This window comes from Chionomys nivalis, chromosome 9, assembly GCF_950005125.1.
Source record: "Chionomys nivalis chromosome 9, mChiNiv1.1, whole genome shotgun sequence".
In the NCBI taxonomy this organism is placed as follows: Eukaryota; Metazoa; Chordata; class Mammalia; order Rodentia; family Cricetidae; genus Chionomys; species Chionomys nivalis.
This window is the reverse complement of record NC_080094.1, coordinates 41,636,491-41,642,490: the sequence shown is the minus strand read 5'-3', so window position 1 is coordinate 41,642,490 and position 6,000 is coordinate 41,636,491.

The window sequence follows — 6,000 nt, the reverse complement described above, 5'->3', positions numbered from 1 at the left end:
CAAGTTTAAACCTTAAACTTTCAGACACTTTTGAGCAATACTCAGTGAAGAATTTGTAAACTATTTTGGTAAGGTGAGGTGACAGTATTGGTGTGTGTGTGAGTGTGTGTGTATGTATGTGTTTGTGTGTATATGTGTGTATATGTGTGTGTATGGGTGTGTGTATGTCTGTGTATAGGTGTGTGTGTTGGTCTATGTATATGTGTATGTGTGTATATGTGTGTGTATGTCTGTGTATAGGTGTGTGTGTTGGTCGATGTATGTGTGTGTATGTATGTGTGTATGTGTTTGTGTGTATATGTGTGTATGTATATATGTGTGTATGTGTTTGTGTGTGTATGTGTGTATATATGTGTGTATGGATGTATGTATGTCTGTGTATAGGTGTGTGTGTTGGTCGATGTATATGTGTATGTGTGTATGTGTGTGCATCATTTTTGGTGAGAAATGCAGGCTCTCTACATTAACTTCACTGTAAAGCACTGAACTCAGTTTGCTGAAATCTTTTGAGTGCAGGTTCAATTTATGACCCCGGAGACTGGGAAAAATATGTTGAGCTGAAAAATATTAGAAAAAGACTCCATTTACCAGAATTCTGGTTTTGATTAACAACTGAGTTTTTTGACTAATGTTACTTTTTTTAAATAAAATAGTTGTGGTGACTGCCACAATTAGAGAATCCAATGATATTTCTTTATGATACATCCCATAGGAGCAATTTGATTGGTACATAGTGAAAAGTTTCAAAAGATGAACATTTCCTTCTGTATTGAGGCCTACAATAGAAATTCCACTGCACGCAATGCAGAGAGAGTGACTGGTTCATCCATTCCCCCTTCACAGCCGGGGTTCATCTTAACTATGCGGCAGGCCTTGTCCTTTCCTCTCACACTTACACACTCAGGCAGATGACAACCCTGCACAGTGACTGTTCACACTCTCCTGGCCTGTTGTTGCTCTTCTGAGTGTGCAAGCAATTGTTAAAGGAGCCATCCGTGAAGCTGTATTTATTGCTTAAGGCTGAAGCAATAGGAAACCAAATTGAATCAGTTTAGCGCGAATGTACATAAACCCGGTCGTTGGGCTGGCTGTGCACGGGATGTCTTGACAGAGCTGACCAAGTTGACCTCAGCAGAAAGCTGTCTCTGCCTTCTTTACAAAGTGCACATGTGATTTAAAGAGAGCCTGATATGGCTTTCACCCATGTTAGATAGCAAAACTAGACAAGAGCACTAGGATTTGTATCCCACTTCTACAGCTTGGACCTGAGTGGTTTGGGATATGCTACTTAACCACTCTGGGCTTTTTATTTATCCTCTATAAATACCCATTTTCTAACATTCTTGAAAGGATCAAATGACTTAATGTATGTTCAGAATGACTGACATAACCTAAGTGCTCAGTAAATATGACTACCACCGATTCTACAGGAGGCCTCTGAGATTCCTTATATCTCTTGAATATAAATTGCCTTGCCACCATCCCTGAACAAAGTCAAATAGGTCCTACTCTAACATAGTGGTCTCGTGGCCCTTGAGGAACCCACTGTCGATGACATTGTCAGATAATCAAGGGGGATGGCTTTAATCAAGGCCTTGAAATACTGCCTGCCAGATAAACAAAGAGACACGTGTAGTTTGAAGAAAAAATGTCAAGTGAAACAAAATTCACTCTGCCACTTTAGAATTTCAAAGGAAATAGGAGAAAAATAAACATACCACTAGAGAACAGAAAAGGCAAGGCACATGTCTCAGGGGGACAAAACCAGATCGGCGGGAAGCGGCAGACCCTGTGTGCCCTCAACATTTCCCAGAGGCCCTCACTTCTACTGTGCTTCTGCCAGAGGAAAGACTGTAACAGAAGGTGTGCGGACAGGCCAGTAAATCCACGAGGGAATTTCCTGAGAGTCGGGAAAGAGCAGAGGTTTTATGTATATACTACAAGAAAATATTGTCTGCATGAAAAACGTTTGAACTAACAAGTCTATTCAATATTTATGTTCTGTATTCTATATAAAACTAAATTAGTGATGACAAGCATAGGTATGGACCATAAAATTATAGTTTCGAAGATCACAATGATGTTCTAGGCAATGCAGGTAGAGAAAATAAATGGGCATAGACATCTTTAAAGCCATATCTATTTGCTGAAGGGTAGAGAAATAGCTTCATATTCATTGTGGTATGTCCCACAATAGAGGTCTGATGTAAAAATTTAAGCAAGCCAAGAGACATGTACGTTTAATGTCAGTCAAACCAGCTACAAAAAAATCCAAAGCTGTAAATTGTTATGATTCAATTACTTTACACTTACTAAATATCTTATGTTGCTGTATAATATATTAAATGTATTATGTAAATGTTAATTTACTATATAAAAATTCGTGAAATTTATGCATTGTTCTTAATGAAATCGATTCCAGCATAAGAAGTCAAGAAGACTGAGGTGAGTGGCTGGGCTCACACACAGGAGGCTGAAGTGAGGGGTTGGACTCACACACAGGAGGCTGATGTGTATGTATTGGGTTCACACACAGATGACTGAGGTAAAAGACTGGACACACACACAGAAGGCTGAGGAGTGTGTACTGGGCTCACACACGGAGAACTAAGATTAAGGTGATGTGGAACACATGGCAAGGGGTTCATTTCTCATTTTTGGGGGGGGGGAGAAGTTTCAAGTATCCCACATTGGTCTTGAACTTACTAGCTAGGTAAGGATGACCTTGAACTTCTGAAACACAGATCTCCACCTTCCTTAGTAGCTGGGTGGTAGGAATCACCACTATGCCCAGTTTTATACTCTCATTCTTTAAAATGTAAATATAAAAGAGCAACAAGATATTGAGAGGATGGGGGCAAAGCTGGGGAGATGTGTTCATGTGTTATTTTCCACATTTTTGTATGGAGACTAGATATATTATAGTAAAGGAAATCTACCGTTTCATATTCATATATCATTTGAATGGCTCATATATATCAATTACTGCTTTTTGTTGCTGTTGTTGTTTTGGTTTTTGGTTTATTTTATTAAATTGTTTTTATTGAGCTTTATATTTTTCTCTGCTCTCCTCCCTGTCTCTCCCCTCCCCTTCTATCCTCTCCCATGCTCCCCATGCTCCCAAATTACTCAGGAGATCTTGTCTTTTTCTGCTTCCCATGTAGATTAGATCCATGTACATCTCTTTTAGGGTCCTCTTTGTTGTCTATGTTCTCTGGAATTGTGAATTATAGGCTGGTTTTTCTTTGCTTTGTGTCTAAAAGCCACTTATGAGTGAGTACATATGATATTTTTCTTCCTGGGTCTGGGTTACCTTACTCAATATGATGTTTTCTAACTCCATTGATTCAAGATGTCATTATTTTTTTCTGCTGTGTAGTACTCCATTGTGTAAATATACCACATTTTCCTTATTCATTCTTAGGTTGGGGGACATTTAGGTTGTTTCTAGGTTCTGGATATGATAAACAATGCTGTTATGAACATAGCTGAGCACTTGTCCTTGTGGTACAATTGAGCGTCCTTTGGGCTTATACCCAAAAGTGATATTGCTGAGTCTTGAGGTAGGTTGTTTCCTAATTTTCTGAGAAATCACCATACTGATATCAAAGGGTCTGTACCAGCTTGGACTTCCACCAGCAATGCAGGAGTGTTCCCTTTACCCCACAGCCTTTCCAGCATAAGTTGTCATCAGTGTTTTTGATCTTGGCCATTCTTACAGGTGTAAGATGGACTCTCAGAGCTGTTTTGATTTGCATTTCTCTGATGACTAAGGATACTGAGCATTCCCTTAAGTGTCTTTCAGTCATTTTAGATTTCTCTGTTGAGAGTTCTCTGTTTAGGTCTGTACTGTACCCCATTTTTAAAATTGGATTATTTTTTTTTTTGAAGACCAATTTCTTGAGTTCTTTGTATATTTTGAAGATCAGCCCTATATCTGATGTAGGGTTGTTGAGATTTTTTTCCCATTCTGTAGGTTGCCATTTTGTCTTGTTGACCATGTCCTTTGCTTTAAAGAAGATTCTCAATTTCAGGAGGTTCTATTTATTAATTGTTTCTCTCAGTGTCTGTGCTACTGGAGTTTTACTTAAGAAGTGGTCTCCTGTGCCAATGTGTTCAAGTGTACTTTCCACTTTCTCTTCTATGAGGTTCAGTGTGATTAGTTTTATGTTGAGGTCTTTGATCCATTTAGACTTGAGTTTTGTGCATAGCAATAGATATGGATCTATTTTCATTCTTCTCAGTTACTATTTTAAGTGGTTTACACATAACCATAAGCAAAGTATGTACTCCCTTTGTTCCCTCCCACATTGTATTCATTACAGTCAGAGGAGAAGAGACCAACCAAGGCAATTAGATAAGCAAAAAATATGTCAGTGAAATAGTCCCAAATATAAACGAAAATTATATTCTAAGGATATCATTTCAAGCCAATAATAACAGGCAGATAACTCAATAAATGTGATGGGAAACTGACAAATAAAAATAAATTTCAGATGAGTCAAGATTTAAAGAGAAATAATGAATCCGTTAAAATATTATGAAAAGACACTGGTGAATGTATAAACAGAGTAGGAAAAAGTTTTTGGAAGCTGGGTGTATGGCTCAGTGGGGAAAGTGCTTGCTACACCAAGGACCTGAGTTCAACCCCCACACCTCACAGAAGATGGATACAGTAGCTAGAATCCATAATCCCTACACTCTGGCGGTAAGATGGGAGGCAGAAACAGGGAAGTCCTGAGAAGCTCCTGGGCAAACTAGCCTGGGGTACTCAGCAATGAGCAAGAGACATGTCTCTAAACAAAGTGGAAAGTGAGGCCTGGTGTCTAAGGTTGACCTCTGACCTCCATGCAGGGAGTTGGCATCCAAGTGCCCACATTCCCAAGCTTGAACATGCACACATACACAGACAGGAAGCACACAAAACTAAAGATTAATATACTCAATTACATAAATATTTAAATTCTATATACAGATAAATATTTCCTTAATGTACAATAACCTGTAAAGATTACAAAGGAGAGCGTGATAATGATCACTGCATTGGGTCTGTGCTTTTTCGGTCAATGAGGGAGAGGCAAGTTGCTTCCCTGAAAACCCTAAAAGAATCTAATCAAACACTGAAATAGAGCGAATACTAAATACAAGACTTTGCAACTGAACACACAATAGGAAATGCCAATTAAATGAGGCACCCTCTTATATTCCCGTTTACCAGCGTGCGTCAGGGTGCAGATACAAGGGGGATTCTGTTGGCTGGAGATTGAATCAATACACACTTTCCTGGAGTGCCCATTTATCACTAGGTATAGCTTTAAGAAGCATATACACGTAACTAGAAAATCTAATTTAAGTTTACCCTCTGGAAATAATGGCATAATTATAGATAAGCCTACTAAGCGTTTTCCCTATCGCAGAAAGACTGGAAGGAAAGATCTAAATGCCCACGAGAAGGGGAGATGAAGTGACGTGAAGCAGCAATCCCAATCAAACAATGCTCCCACTGAGAAACAGTGAGGTAAACGTGTAGAAAGATCTCTGAGATACATTTGCTTTCTAAAAATTGAAAAGGGGGCTAGAGAGATGAATCACTGGTTAAAAGTGAGCTGGTTTTACAGAGGACCTAGGTTCAATTCCCAGCACTCACATGGCAACTTACAACCACCTTTAACTCCAGTGCCAGGGGATCTAATGCCCTCTTCTAGCCTCTGTGGGCACCAGGCACACACCTGGTACACAGACATCCAGGTATGCAAAGCACCCCCCATGGAAACAAAATAATAATAATAAAATAATAATTTGAAGAGCAAAAAAGATGTGGATTAGTATCTGTGATACCAGAGCTCTCTGAGAAAATGATGAAATACAAAGATCTACATGCAAATGTATCATGTTTTGATTTTAGTAAGCTCATCTACATGCCTGTTAATCTGGTGACCTTTGGAGAAGGTCACTTAAGGAAGAAAAGAAGATTATTATTTACATGTTACACATTTTGGT